Raw genomic sequence first — 15381 nt, forward strand, 5'->3', positions numbered from 1 at the left:
ATTTAAAAGATTTAAATCTCTCTCATAATGTATGTGTTTTCATTTTCAGTATGACCTTTCATTTTCAGTAGACTGCAAAATTTTGTTTTCATTGTTAAGTAGAACTTTGCAAATATTACCACAAAATATCCCCAAATTATTTGAGGGTACTGAATAGTTCTTGCAAAAATTGAGTTGAATTCAAATGTAATTGTGAAACAATGCCTCAGATGAACAAATAAGAATGTAAGGTAAAAACTTGATAAACGTGAAAACCCTGGGCCTCTTTAAAAAAAAAAAAAAGTTTTCTTTATATCATTTTCATATGTATTTAAACTCTCCCATTTTTTCTGGTTTATAGGGATGTGGGTGAAATCTGGAACTCAGAAGAAATTAATTTGGGGTACCTAAGGGGTAGTTGTTGATGTGGAAGAAAACAGAGTATCCAGGGAAAGAGTGTACTCTCTGGATTAAGAATAATTGGAATTTAATTCTGTTTACTGGCTATGGGAAACCAGGCATGTTTCAAGTGCCCCATATGCTCAACGTTCAAGTGCAGGTGATCACACTGACACTTGCTCCCTCACGTAGGATTGTTTTGATGATCACAAGGGATACTTGCAAAGTGGGTAGCACAGCAGATGACATATATCAAAGGTTGTATTATGCATTTATTAGTAAATGGTAGCAAGTGTGATGCTTATTGAAAGGCCATAATGGGCCACCAATGTAGTCATTAGGAAGAGTGAGCACGAATAAAGATGCACTTAGGAAGGGAAGGTGAGTTTGGTTGTAAGCTCAAAGTATAGACACTGACTCAAAAAAAAAAAAAAAAAAAAAAAAGAATCCATAAAGGACAAAACAGTTGTAAATTCCAGACCTGTTACAAAATGAGGATACACTGAAAATCGAACTGAAAATCCTGAGCTGTCAGGAGAAATGTAAGTACATTTTGATTTACTCTTACCCAGACCATTCTAAGTGGATGTAAGGCAAACTATGGAGAGGGCACTGGGCTTTTATTTTTTTCTGTTTATGATGTTACAAATGACGAGAAGGCACAGTACATGATGCCTTTTAAAAACCCCTTAATATTAGAGTGTTGGTGAGTTTCCATAACCTCCACTCATACCCCAAACCCTGCCTTGGGAAACCCAAGCTATTGAAACATGTGATGCTTCTTTTAAAAGTTGTTTGGCTTCAATCTATTTTAATACCTAAATGACCCTGTTGTTCATATAAACTTCTCCCATTTATTACCCAAGAGTGTTTTCTATTCTACAAAACTATATAATTCCTCAGTGTTAATTAGATGTCACTTGAATCTTTCTAATGATGTAAAACTGACCTGCTTATTCATGCTGTGTTTCAACCTATTCTGGACTGTGGTTGTTTCGATCAGTGAAAATGCTTTTTATTGAATCTCATTCAGTTACATCAATGTTATTAACACAATTATGTAAATGTAATTATACATTTCTGACATTACCAGATAATTGTACAGAAGTACACATAGCTTCAATTATCCACTTTGAGTCTCAACTTAAACATCTCATTTGGAGCCAGAAATATTTCTCAAGTTATATAGTTTTTGTTAGATAGCATATGAATATCTTTTATTGATTTCACTATGGTTTATAACACCTCTACATCTATTATTCCAGCTCTACATAATGACCTGTATGTTCTTAAACACATACACATGCATGCACACACACACGTGCGCACACACACACACATTTTATAAGATTCTAAAATCTCACCTAAGTGAATAAAAATCTATCATCCAATAATTCTGAAGTACTCTGAAAGAAAGAAAAACATAAACAAATACCAACTCAACTCTAACAACAAAATAGAGATTTGATATGGCCTTTTTAGAATCACATAATGTTAAAGGAGAATATTGAGTAGATGTTTAATGAGTATATGAATAAGTGATTTAGTACTAACAACTCTTCTTTGATCATAGTTCTGGAAGTGAAGGGGAAAGCTCTTGAGAAAAACAATGGTGTATGCCTACAATTATAGTAAATACATTTTAAATTAAATACATTTATAGAAAACAGGCATCGTATTTTCAGTTTGTTTTATTTTCTTCCATCATTAGGAAAATCTAACCTATCAAAGAGGTAGAATGTCAGATCATTTAAATCAAAACCTAGCTTGTCCAGCTGGTGTGGCTCAGTGGTGGTTGAGCATGGACCCATGCACCAAGAGGTCATTGGTTCGATTCCTGTTCAGGGCACATGCCCAGGTTGCAGGCTCGATCCCCAGGAGGGGCATGCAGGAGGCAGCCGATCCATATTTCTCTCTCATGGATGTTTCTATCTCTCCCTCTTTCTTCCTCTCTCTCTAAAAAAAATAATTTAATACAAAAATATTTATTAATCAAAACCTAGCTTCAGTGACAAAGTAGTCTCCTGGAAATGATTGCTATGCTATCCCTATCTACCTTTTTCCACCCCCTGGCATCCATGAACATCATTCCTCATGCTCTTTTGTTCCACAGCACATATCATCCATTGTTTAATGACTTCTAACCTGTTCATTTGTGTGGTATTCTTGCTCTCCATATCTCCTCCACTTCAGTTCATCCCACATACGGTCGACTGAATATTCAACATACTTCTTTTTGAATAATAATAATAATAACAACAACAACATAAACTTCAATGATTCCCCCAAGGCTATCCAATAACATCCAAATTCCTTAGGAAACCATACTCTACTTCAAATCAAAGTATATGAATGCATTATCACATGCCACTTTGAACAAAAATCTGTTATTTTACTAAAGAAGAACAAAACACGGCAGTGGGAATGCTCGCCTCGATTTTGAACCAAAGTTTAATTGTCATCACTACATTGTTGATAATGTAACTTACAATACCCTCTATGGCTAGAGTGGTAATTTTTGGAGCATTGTCTACATTTCAGATGCTTGTAGAAAATAAATTTACATACACACATGTGTTTTAAGTCAAGATTACTTAAAATTTTTAAAGCATCTAGATTTTTATTTATTTGGTTTCCTTGAGTATTTAAATACTGAAAGAGTAATAGAGGGTTTCTATATTATAGTGCTTCTCACATTCTAGGGACATTTGTTGGGTTGACTTCTATTTTGATGTGCTTTAATGTTCAGTGACCAAAGGTACATGAATCACAATTTTTTATTTTTATTTTTTTCTTTATTGATTTTAGAGAGAGAGAAAGAGAGAGGGAGAGAGAGAGGAAAACACTGATGAGAGAGAAACATCTATTGGCTTCTTCCTGCATGCCCCCACTGGGGATTTGACCCACAACTCAGGCATGTGCCCTGACCAGGAATCAAACCAGTGACCTCTTGGTGCATGGGTTGATGCTCCGCCACTGAGCCACACTAGCCGGGCATAAATCATAACTGTTTAAAAACATATTTATTATATAATATTAAAAATATAATCCATGCTCAAATATTTAATAGCAAAAATTTTAAAAAAGTAAAATTGTATCGAGTAGATGTAAACATTTTCAGATCTTAGTATACAGATACATATATACATATATATACCATATATACCAGTTTCATAAGAATAGAATCCTAACATACTTATTGCTTTTCAATGAGCTTTTTCACTCAATGTTATATGCTCAATGCTTGGCAGGCTTACTAATTAACAGCTATTCTGAAGATCATTTACTAGCTGTGTGACCCTAGGACAGAAACTTAAACCTCTATGATTAAATTTGTTATCAGAAATGCAGAATTGGAAATAGTACCTTCCTGTTAGGGCTCTTGAACGGATTAAATAAATTCAAAGTACCTAGAAAATATAGTATGTACTATAAAATAATAATGATAACAGTATGCTACTATCATTATACAAATATAAATACATTTTTTTGGGATAGTACATAGCATGTATACATTTTTTTAATTTATATTTTAATTTTAAATCCTCACAAGGGGATATTTTTTCCACTGATTTTAAGGTAAAGTGGGAGAAATGGAGGGAGGGAGAGAGAGAGAGAAACATAGATGTGAGAGGCACATCGATTGGCTGCCTCCTGCAGGAACCCATTCAGGGCAGGGGATTACACGGAAATCGAGGTACGTGCCTTTGACTGGAACTGAACCTGTGACTCTTTGGTCTGCAGGCCTACACTTTAATCACTGAGCCAAACCAGCCAGGGTGTATGTATACATTTTTATAGTATTAGGTTAAAGACAATCTACAGGAAATAGTAGGGATTTGCTTTAATTATAAATCACAGATAAGGTGTCACACAGAAATTTAGAATAATATGGTAGAGTACTGCTATTTATCAAGAACAATGTTTAAAAATCATTTTAATTTCAAAAAGTTCAATCTATGCATTTATGGACTTAAACGCACCATGGGAAAATAAACTCATTTGCATCACATATAAATAACTACTCTAATTAAAGGTGTCCCTCCACTCAATTGCTCCTTGTTTTTCTATAACAAATATAGATTCATAGTGTTGTAAAATTTACTAAATTACAAAGTGAAATACAATTGCTAGAAATTACTTGCCATAATTATGACTAACAGAGAGTTAATGTCTTTGACACCAAATGTTATTGTGAAGTGACTAAGAAGGCCTTATAGTTTCCAGCTTTACTAAACTTTTTATAGGTTTCTTCCTGACTCTAGGCGCCTACCTTCCCTTTTCTTAGCACAAATTGATCCAGAGGGCAATGTAATTGTAAATCCTTTCTTAACCCAAAGCCCCTCCAGTGTTACAAGTTAGAACTGCCATTTACAAGGATGTGAGAGCTAATGTCCTTGGAATGCAGTCATTAAGGAAGGTAGTGCCCCTGTTTGATAGTTTCTGTGTCATGGTAAAGCCTAGCTTTGGGGAGAGTTTTACTCCAAATTGTAAATAAAATCAACCTATCTTCTCATCTTGTCCTATAAGGTTCCTTTTTTTTTTTTTTTTAACAGAGGCATAATGGTTCTGGATTCTTACAGCGTGTTCTATAATTTGGGACAAATTACATGGTTAAACTTCAATTTTCAACTTGTAAAATGGAAATTTACGGTACTTCCCAAGTAGGGTGGTTGTCAGGATCAAAGGAGGTAAGGTAGGTAAAGTGTTTTAAAGAATGGTGCATAGCAGATACGCAGTTAAGGTTAGAAATTAGATTGTCTAAGGATTTGGTAGGCGATTACAAAAATAATCTGTAAAACAGCACATGTTCCATGTCAATTATACTTTTTAAAAAAATACAAGTTGAAATAGTGAAACATCAGTTTCCAGCAATCCAAGTGACATAGATTTTTTCAAATGTCTCAACAGATTGGCAACTGTTTGGCAAAGCAAATATTCTCATATACCCCGGGTAGAAATAGAAATTGTAATAATAGTTATGGAGGGCAATTTAACAATAAATCTAAAATTTTTTTTCAATATTGGTAAATATTAATCAACACTGATGTTAATAAAACATGGGAAAGAACCTAAGAAGCTAAATTATAGGAGATAACAAATAAATCATTGTATAACTATTCTCTCTGTTATATTTATATTTTTTTATTATTTATATTTATTTTTACTTTTTATATTTGAGCAGATTTAAGAATATTTTATAGTTTGTGAAAAATGTCATGATAGAATGTGAAGTAAAAAAATAAAATAATTTATATCTTATAATCCATGCATTCTATATCAAGGGAGTTAATTAGTAGTCTAAAATATATGATACACACATTAAGCTGGATGATCAACTTTGTAGTTTTCTTTCTTTTATAACTAATCACAAAATATGTGAAAAAATATATAATTCTATAATGTTTGATGTCTTCTTTTTAGGCATTCCTACTACTTTATTTTAGATTTTTTTTTATTCCTATGAATTCTCATTAACTTATTTATATAGGCCTATGGTAAATTGTGGTATATCCCAATCAATGTAATGTTTTCATATACATATTTATATATAAATAAATAACAGTGTATATATAATTTTTATTGAATTTATTGGAGTGCCATAGGTGAGTAAAATTATATAGGTTTCACGTGTAGAATTCCATAATACATCATCTGTATATTGCACTGTGTATTCATCACCTAAAGGCAAGTCTCCTTCCATCACCATTTATCCCCCCTTTACCTTCTTTTACCTCTTCCTAACCCCCTTTCCCTCTGGTAATGTGTCTATGAGTGATTTTACTGTTATTTTTTTATGATTAATCCCTTCACCTTTTTCACCCAGTCCCTCCACCCCCTTTCCCTTTAACAGCTTCAGTGTGTTTTCTCTATCTATGAATCTGTTTCTACTTTATTTGTGTTTTGTTCATTAAATTTCACATATAAGTAAAGTCATATGGTATTTATCTTTCTCTGGCTTATTTCACTTAGTTTAATAATCTACAGGTCCATCTATGCTGTCATAAAAGGGAAGATTTCCTTCTTTTTTACTGCTCAGTAGTATTCCATTGTGTAAATGTACCACTACTTTTTTATCCACTCATCTACTGATGGGCTTCAGCAGCACATATACTAAAATTGGAATGAGACAGAGAAGATTAACATGGCCCTTGTGCAAGGATGACATGCAAATTCCCACTATGAGGTGGGCACTGAGGAGAGGCTGAAAGAATTTTTTTTGTTTGATGTTTTAGATAAATATTTTTAACTTATTGGATTATTTCTGTTTTCCACACAGATGAAACTTAAAATCATTGACTGCATATTGCCTATTGAAAACAGACTCTTGCCCTGGCTGATGGCTCAGTGGACTGAGAAGTCCCGTTCAATTCTTGGTCAGGGCACATTCCCAGGTTGTGAGCTCGATCCCTGGAGGGGGGTCTGCAGGATGCAGTCAATCAATAGTCCTCTCTCACATTGATGTTTCTATCTCTCTTTCTCTCTTCCTCTCTCTATAGAAGAAGCAGAAGCAGAAGCAGAAGCAGAAGCAGAAGCAGAAGGAGAAGCAGAAGGAGAAGGAGAAGCAGAAGGAGAAGGAGAAGGAGAAGGAGAAGCAGAAGGAGAAGGAGAAGGAGAAGGAGAAGGAGAAGGAGAAGAAGAAGAAGAAGAAGAAGAAGAAGAAGAAAAAGAAGAAGAAGAAGAAGAAGAGAAAAGAGCCTCTCAGGTAGGAACTGTCAAAATAACATGGACTCATTCTATGTTGGTGGTGATGTTAATTAACAAAGAGAGATATGAATGATTTTATTTGCTCAGAAGATAGAAAACGAGTATATTATTGTTTTACTCTCCAAATCAACATTTTACTTTTTATTTCTGGCACTCAACTTTATTTAAAGCGTGTTTATAGGCTAAGTCAGTCAGCTTAAATGGCATATTACCAAACTGTTACATGTGACTCATGTGAAGACAACAGGAAGTTCAAACTAAGCATTGATGGACTTACAGCATTCTGGGAAAATAAACTCAAACCCAAAACTTCCAAAGAACTGCTGCGGATCACATTACTTTTGGCTAGAAATTACAATGACACCTGGAAAATATAACTATCATTTTCAAGGCACAGGGGCTCAATCTAATCATCTCCTTACTTATTATGGTTTAGGCTTGAAATAGGATAGTTTATCTAATTTGGGTAAAGGAACAGCCACTATCAATTCATTTATGCAGCATGAATACTATTTTTTTTTAATACTAGAGTGATAATTAGAATCTTAGAATGGATAATTTATTAAGAATAACGCTTCTTTCACCGTCTCTGCTTTTTTACAAACCCACCTTCTACTTGGCTCAGAAACCACCAAGAGTTCTTGAATGCTTTCAAATTGTCCTTATGTGTCCTACTGTGTCTTGTAAGAACAAGGCCAAAGTGATTGGGGATTATGGAAGATTAAACATGTCTGACTTTCTGGTGAGAAATCCTCAAATATAAGTATAAACCGAACCAGCGCTACGCTTTGAGCAGAATTCACAATAAGCACAACCGATTATTGGCTTTAAAACTAAGAGCACTTCCATTTTTTAAAGTAACTGTAATGCACAGATTTTGGTTATACTAAAATTAAGATTTGTTGTCTCTGGAAGATGTGCTATTTACCACAAAAGGTGAAAATCGATAGATATATGCTTTTAAATCAGGGATTCAAAATCCAGGCTGATCTACTTTGTTGACTTTTATGAAAACCATCATTGAGTATGCCCTCTGGCATTGGCCCCTTAGTAGGCAAATTTATTTTACACTGACTTTTAAGAAAAGTGTGAACAGTAATATAATTTCCTACCTATTGGATCTTTCCAGTGAAAATACCTCAGTATTTTAGGCTCATCATCTACCCTCCATTATTCCTACTTTGCTGTTTTCTGAGTCTTCCTTGGGGCTTTGCATGTGAGTGCCTCTGTCCTCCCTTTTCTTTATTAACAGCATATCAGCTGGGTCTAGTCACAGTCATGGCAAAAATAAGAGACCCAATGCCCTGGCAGGTTTGGCTAAGAGGCCAGAATGTTGGCTGTGGATTGGGGAAGGGGGTCATACTTTCCATTCCTCATCAAGGGCATGTCCCTGGGTTGCAGATTTGATCCCTGACACTGGTCAGGGTGGTCCAGGAGGCAACCAACCAATGTGTCTCTCATATCAATGTTTCTGTCTCTCTCTCCCCACTTACCTCCCTCCCTCCCTTCCACTCTATTTAAAACTCAATGAGAAAAATATCCTTGGGTGAGGATTAACAACAAAATTTTAAAATAATAAAAAAATAAGAGATCCAATGAGCACCACATGTAGACTTAAGAACCTCTAACATGGGACAAAACAGTAAAAACAATAATAAAATGTAATTGCAGTTTCCTAAATTTTAGCTAATAAGAGAGAGCTGTAGGATAGTCTCACCAATATCCTTAATTTTCTCTTGACCAGATACTGGCCATGAACGGAGAATGAAACCTTTCACGCTTTTATAAAGGTGTTTAGTCTTCACAATGTGATGAATTTAAATGGATCCTATACAATTTTTCCACAAAAATCAAATGAATACCTTTTCTTCACTAACCTCTTTAAACAACACATGAAATTGCTATTATGCTGTTAAACACTACATACTACCTAGTGTTATTCATTTATTTAAAAATAATTTGTCACTCGGCCAATGTGGCTCAGTGGTTGAGCATTGATTAAGAGGTTGCCGGTTCAATTCTTGGTCAGGGCACATGCCCAGGTTGTGGGCCAAATCCCCAGTGGGGGGCATACAGGAGGCGGCCAATCAATGTTCTCTGTCATCTCATTGATGTTTCTAGCTCTCGCTCTCTCTTACTTCCTCTCTCTCTCTAAAACCAACAAAGAAAAAAAATTAAATTAATTTTTGTGTAAAAAGAATTTAAGGTGGCCAACTAGAAGAGCATAATACAATTAACTTGATATAAGAAAAATGGAGGTAAGAACCCCCCCCAAAGAGACCAAATAAAACATACTAATGCTAATAGAGTTGTTCTTACTGAGAGATCAAGAATCTTACCCTCATTGTAATTTTACCTATATGACTCATTTAAAATTTTTTAATTTTAATATTTGAAAATATTTTATATACAAAGAAAATGTATTACCAAAGCAGCATGGGTTAAAACAATACATGTCAGTTTATCTGTAATTAAAATTATGCTGGCAGTTAAATTACTCCAACTACATAAATGTATAGCATTTAATTAAATCAGTATGTTATAATATTTATATTAACTTTAGGTTGTTTAATGTGTTCTTTTATTGTCTAAAAGTTACCTAATATGGGTATTGTAAAAGCTGTGCTAAGCTTTATAAGTATACATATTACTAACAATAAAAATACAGACTTTACTTCAAAATACCACCTTGTCTTTCTTATTTCTGATTAGTTTCATAAAAAAAACAAAACAAAACTCTACAGAAAGGATATTCAAGTAACCTCTTGTAAACTTATTACTAAAAGCACCATCTGCTGGTTACTAGAAACTGATGCATTTCAATCTGTCTGTCTTTACAGATCCTGTGATGAAAGAATAGAGAATCGTTTCTGTCTTACATGCCTACAAAGATCCCAGTGCAGATCTATGAAGTTACCAGGCTAGAGAAAGAGAAGGTAGATTTTATTGATAAAATGTTTTAGTCTATGTGTGTACTCACAATGGAAGTGAATTTTTCAACTTGTCTTTTATTAGAAAATGTAGGTATGCAAATGAAAGTATTTTCTCTTCTAAATCAGTCTTACATAACCAAAAAGCAATCATAGTTCAGTAACTGCAGAGGCCTCCCTCACAAGAGACACTATGAAATCTAAATGAAATGTTTTAAGTAGCCCCATCTGCAGCCTGATTCTAGCGCACAGTAAGTTCTAAGTAAGTGTTGGCTGAATGAAGAAAAAATAATCCATGCAGTATTATGACTTGGTGTGAGATAAAACCAAACTGAGGGGGGAAAACCCTCACATTTTAGATTCATTCGATAGATAATTTTAACAAAGCCAAAATTTGATGTGTGAATTTAATATGAGCAAGGAAGGAGCAACATTTTATATTTTTAAAGAAAGATTATCACACAAAGTATGAATTTTTGAGATTTCAAAAGTGTGGCAAGGTATGAATCCTGGGAAAAATTAATGGACTTTTAGTGTCAGCATGCGACCTAATGAATTAAGACCACAAGCCAAAGAAACCTTCTGTTGTTACACAGCTTTGTTGTAAATTCAATGCACATCATTTTCTCCACTCTCTTGAGAGTATTGAATTAGATCATTTTGAACTAAAATTTAAGATATGAGCCCTAGCCAGTTTGGCTCAGCGGTTAGAGCGTCGGCCTGCGTTCCAGAGAGACCCGGGTTCGGTTCCCGCTAAACTGTACCTCCGCTGCAGTTTGTCTCCGGCCCTGGTTGGGTAGTGTGGATGGCAACCACTCGATGTGTCCCTTTCACATTGATGTTTCTCTCTCTTTCTCCCTCCCACTCTATCTGGACAAAATATCGAAAAATGTCCTCGGGTGAGGATAAAAAAAAAATTAAGATATGAAACTGTAACCTGTAGGAGGAAGGGAAGGTTTTTTTTGTGTGTTTTAAATTAATTTCTCCCCATTACAAATGGAGAAGTTGTTTCAAGGGTGATGAAGGTAAGGTCAAGTCACACAGAATTGGTAAAGTTGGCATTTTCACCTGAGTCCTTTGTTTACAAAAGTATTGTTTTTCTAATATATGAGGAATGGTCTCAATTATACCAGTACAATTTTCTGGGATGTGGAAGTAGGTATCTTAGTGAGGATGAATACAACTTCCCCTACATAGGGTAAACTCCTCCAACCTCCACGAGGATGTGCCTTTACCACTCTCTCAGGTGATCCAAATACACCTCTTTCAGTAAAATATACTGACGCTGAGAACCATGCATCCGGCTCCTCTGACCACTTTGAAAATAGACTCAGTATTTCCGCATGTGGTTCCACAGGACAGTTGAACTCAAAACGGCTCTTCTTTCACTAAATGATTGGGCAAATTTAACAATTCATACAACAGATACTTTCCAAGTGTTGGAACATTTCTGAATTCAATAGGGAGAAAAGAGGCTTTTACACAAACTCTGTAGGTGATGATAAAAAGTGTTTAGCCTGGCTTGAAGGGAAAACTGCTTCTGCCAGGAACACTACCTGGTTCTACGGCAAAAATCACCTTCAGGAAGCTCAGTATCAATAGAGCTCTTCATCGAACAGGTGTCAAAATTAGATGTAAAAAGTGAAATGTCTAGAGTCTACACACCCTTTTTAAAAATCTATCTGATTTTGGCATATGTATGCTAGAGAAGGTCCAAGACTGAGTTTGACGTTGGGATTTGGAAGTACGTAATCTCTCTCTCTCTCTCCCCCTCTCCCTCTGTTTTTGTTGTTGTTGTTGTTGTTGCATATACAGCGGAACCTTGGTTCTCAAACTTAATTCATTCCCAAGTCTGTTCAAGAAGTGATTTGTTCAAAATCCAAATCATTTTTTCCCATTAGAAATGATGTGAATTGAATTAATCCACTCCAGACCCACAAATGAGTCTCTGTTTTAACCTTTCTTATACACAGTGCATGTCTAATGTACCGTTTAATCTATAAACAAAGACTTCTTAAATTTATCAAACCACCCCCACTAGCCTTTACAGGAGTCATTTCAGCACCCCTTCCAGGATTCTTTCAGGTCAGCACGCAGCATCTTGGCTTTTCACATATCACCGCCTCGGAAATGCTGTCTCCGACTGACTGCTTTTCCTGTAGCCAAGTCCTCAACAGTTTTTCTGCCTCTTCAATTGCCTGTGATCATTGTTTCTTTCATGCCCTTAGCAACACTACCACTCCTGATGGCCTCTTTAGGTTTTAGAACTTATATGCATGTAGGCATGACCAATGGACACGGACGACAAAGCTGGGGACAGGGTGGGGCGGGACGGGGAGGAGGGTGTCAGTGGGGGAAAAAGGAGAAACATCTGTAACAAAAATAAATTCATTAATTAATTTTAAAAATGGTGCTAATTGTTGATTTCACCAGCAACAAACGCCGTCTCTCCTTTGTTACTTCAAGAGATGCTTTTTGTCATGCCGAGGTATCCGCTTGAAAGGGGAGTCAGATTGAAAATGAAAGTTTGGTTCGACTATAGAGACCTAGGAGAATGCGAACCAAATTGTTTGTTGGAGATGGGAGATGTTTGAGAATCGAGGTTTGACTGTAACCAGTTGTACAACTAGAAATGTCAGCTTTCAACAGGTTATATAGATATTTCTATTAATAACAGAAACACTATAAGAGTAATACTATTTAGTAAAAAACGCATTGGCTGTCCATCCAACACCATTTTCTTTCAATAGCATTCAGAAGCTCTTTGGGAGAACCACCCTTTCCCCATCGTGTTGAAGGCACAAGGTTTGGGTGGCACTGGCTTTTGAGGACAGCTCTGATGATCACATACCACCCTCTGTTCTTCTATTCCTCTTGCTCCAAACAGCAGTAGCCCAGGTCTTTGCAATTGTTTCACAGCAATCTCCTGTGTACTTTGCTTCCTGACCCAAGTTATTTTGAACAGAGTAAATCCCAGAATTTCTATCCCCAGAATTCATTTCTTGGTTGAGGGAAAACACTTTCACTCAAACAGGGAGGAGGCGAGCACCCTTATAGCCACCATGTAGCTATAGGCTACACCATGTAGATGTAGCCTTTCGGTTAGGTTGTTACTGTAGAAGAACAGAGTTGGAAAAATTCTGAGTCCTAGGGAACATCATTCTAACCCTTGCCTGGAGTTCATGTTACATTGGATTTCTCAGTTGAATGAGCCAAACATTTCCCTTTATTGCTTATACCAGTTTAATGTAGGCTTTCTGCTACTTACAAACTCGTAATAATTAAAAGGCATTGTGTTAAATGTTGCCCTGGGAGGCAGATGCTTTTATTACCTCCATTTCATTGATAAGAAAACAGATTTGGAAAGGTTAAATGACTTCCTTAAGATCACACATCTAATAAATTATCAAAGCTGCTAATCAGATGGCGTAGTTCTAATTATAAAGTCCACACTCTTAAAACTTACACTGTAGGTATCCTAGATAGAAGCATGGTTGTTTAGAAAAATCATCCTGGGCTAGATCGTTGGCTTCACCATTATTAGCTGTATGACCTTGAGCAAGTTATTTAAACTCAATGAGTCTCAATTTCTTCGAATGAGAATTTGAGAAAATAATAGTTTCTAACTTAAATGAAGATTACAGATGTTAATACCTATTAGGTGCTTAGAAAAGTGCCTCTATAAATTCTAATCACTTAAAATATTAGCTCTTATTGTAATTACTAGTGATAAAGTTAATTTGTATATTGGGACACACAACATGGGGGGAGACCACCCCAGTGGCCCAGCCCACATTTCACATCTAAACCTAAGTCAGCCAACACATATGGAAAATACCTGTCAAGGAAATGTAACATATACCAATGACAATTCTCCAGGTCACATTAGCTCATCTTCCCCTAGAAATAGGAACCGCTATTTCTCTAAGGAAATCTCTGACCTCCAGCCAATCAGACCCTGTTTCCACATGCTCTGTTCCAAGACTCTATAAAAGTTGCGCTTGCCCCAAACCCCTCAGAAAGTGTGCCCACTGCGGGTGAGTCACTGCATCCCTTGTCCATGGATGATTTCCTTTTGATAAAAGACATCAAATGTGTTACTAAATTTTTTTAGTTCTGTCATTTGACACTAGGCTTGCATTTATTAGTTTTCATGTGAAGTTTACTAACCAGCAGAAGAAAGATTCTTTGGGCATATTATCACTGCTTAAAAACAGCCCTGAATAAACCTCAGCTGAAACATCAAGTTTTCACAGGGCTCAGATAAGAACGGCTGTGATAATTCTGGTTTTCCCTTCTTATTCCATATGTATTTGAATTTATTAATTTGTTTTCTTCAACAGATATTTACTGGAAGTTTCGCTTGTGTTGAGAAGTTTTGGAGAAGGGGAACTAGGTAGAGAATATAAAACAGATAAGGTTTTCACTTTCATGGAGCTTAACAGTCTTGTAGGGTGTAAGAGATAGACACTGGAATAGGTTAGCCTCCCCCCCCCCAACACACACAAAATTGTATTTCTGACAGAGTGCTCCAAAGTAATGTGTCGTGTACCCTGACAGTAGGTGAATGGAGGTTCAAAGCTAGTCCAGGAAGCAAGGGGAGAATCCCTGAAGGTGAGATTTTTATCTAGAACAAGATTTATCTGGAGAAAATTCTTTCGTTGTGAAATAACAGCATGCACAACAGCCATAAAGCAGAAAGAAATTTCATGGTTTTAGGGAACTCAAACTGATAAAAGGAGTGAAGGGGAGACTGAATAATATAGGCATGCCATTTATATAGCTTTTGTCAGAAAGCTATTGTTCAATACTCCAGTTCCATTCCCTGCTGATTGATGGGGGAAGGGACTGGACAAAGGCAGTTTAGCTGTAGGCACAGTAAGGTCTGACTGGCATGGAAAGGTCGCTACCTATTTGTCACACCTAGGAGCGAGTTGTAGGCAGAATAGGTGTGTCAACTGCAAGTGTGTGAAACCTGACTCTTAGACAAAGAAAGTGTGATATCTCTCTCTCTCTCTCTCTCTCTCTCTCTCTCTCTCTCTCTCTCTGTAGCCCTGGACTCTGGGCTTGCAAAGCTCCCAAGCCTAGCATTTGCCCACATGCCTCACTGGCCATGTGGACTCCATACAATGGACTGATGGACTTAAGTGAGCCTGATGCCTAATACTGAACTGGACCCAGCTGCAAAGTGGAAAGGATACTCTGGACTCTGGCCCTATTTCTAGCTCTACTGAATCCACAGCTGCCCCTTTTCCAGAACTGGATGAAGAAAATGGGACATTACAGCCCCAGAAATGTAATTCCTTGCCAATAAAGACCATTCATTCTCTCATGCAAGATTTAGAAAATCACCTTTCTAGCAATA

General features: G+C 36.2%; 1 protein-coding gene and 1 pseudogene across 3 annotated transcripts in view; one reads left to right on the plus strand and one right to left on the minus strand.

Moving 5' to 3' along the window:
* Nucleotides 1-15381, minus strand: part of LRRTM4 (leucine rich repeat transmembrane neuronal 4) — a 728660-nt gene that overhangs the window by 511958 nt on the left and 201321 nt on the right. The gene's annotated exons all lie outside the window — the stretch shown is intronic.
* Nucleotides 6473-6598, plus strand: LOC118631274 (annotated as a pseudogene).

Source organism: Molossus molossus, unplaced genomic scaffold (genome assembly GCF_014108415.1).
Source record: "Molossus molossus isolate mMolMol1 unplaced genomic scaffold, mMolMol1.p scaffold_m16_p_15, whole genome shotgun sequence".
In the NCBI taxonomy this organism is placed as follows: domain Eukaryota; kingdom Metazoa; phylum Chordata; class Mammalia; order Chiroptera; family Molossidae; genus Molossus; species Molossus molossus.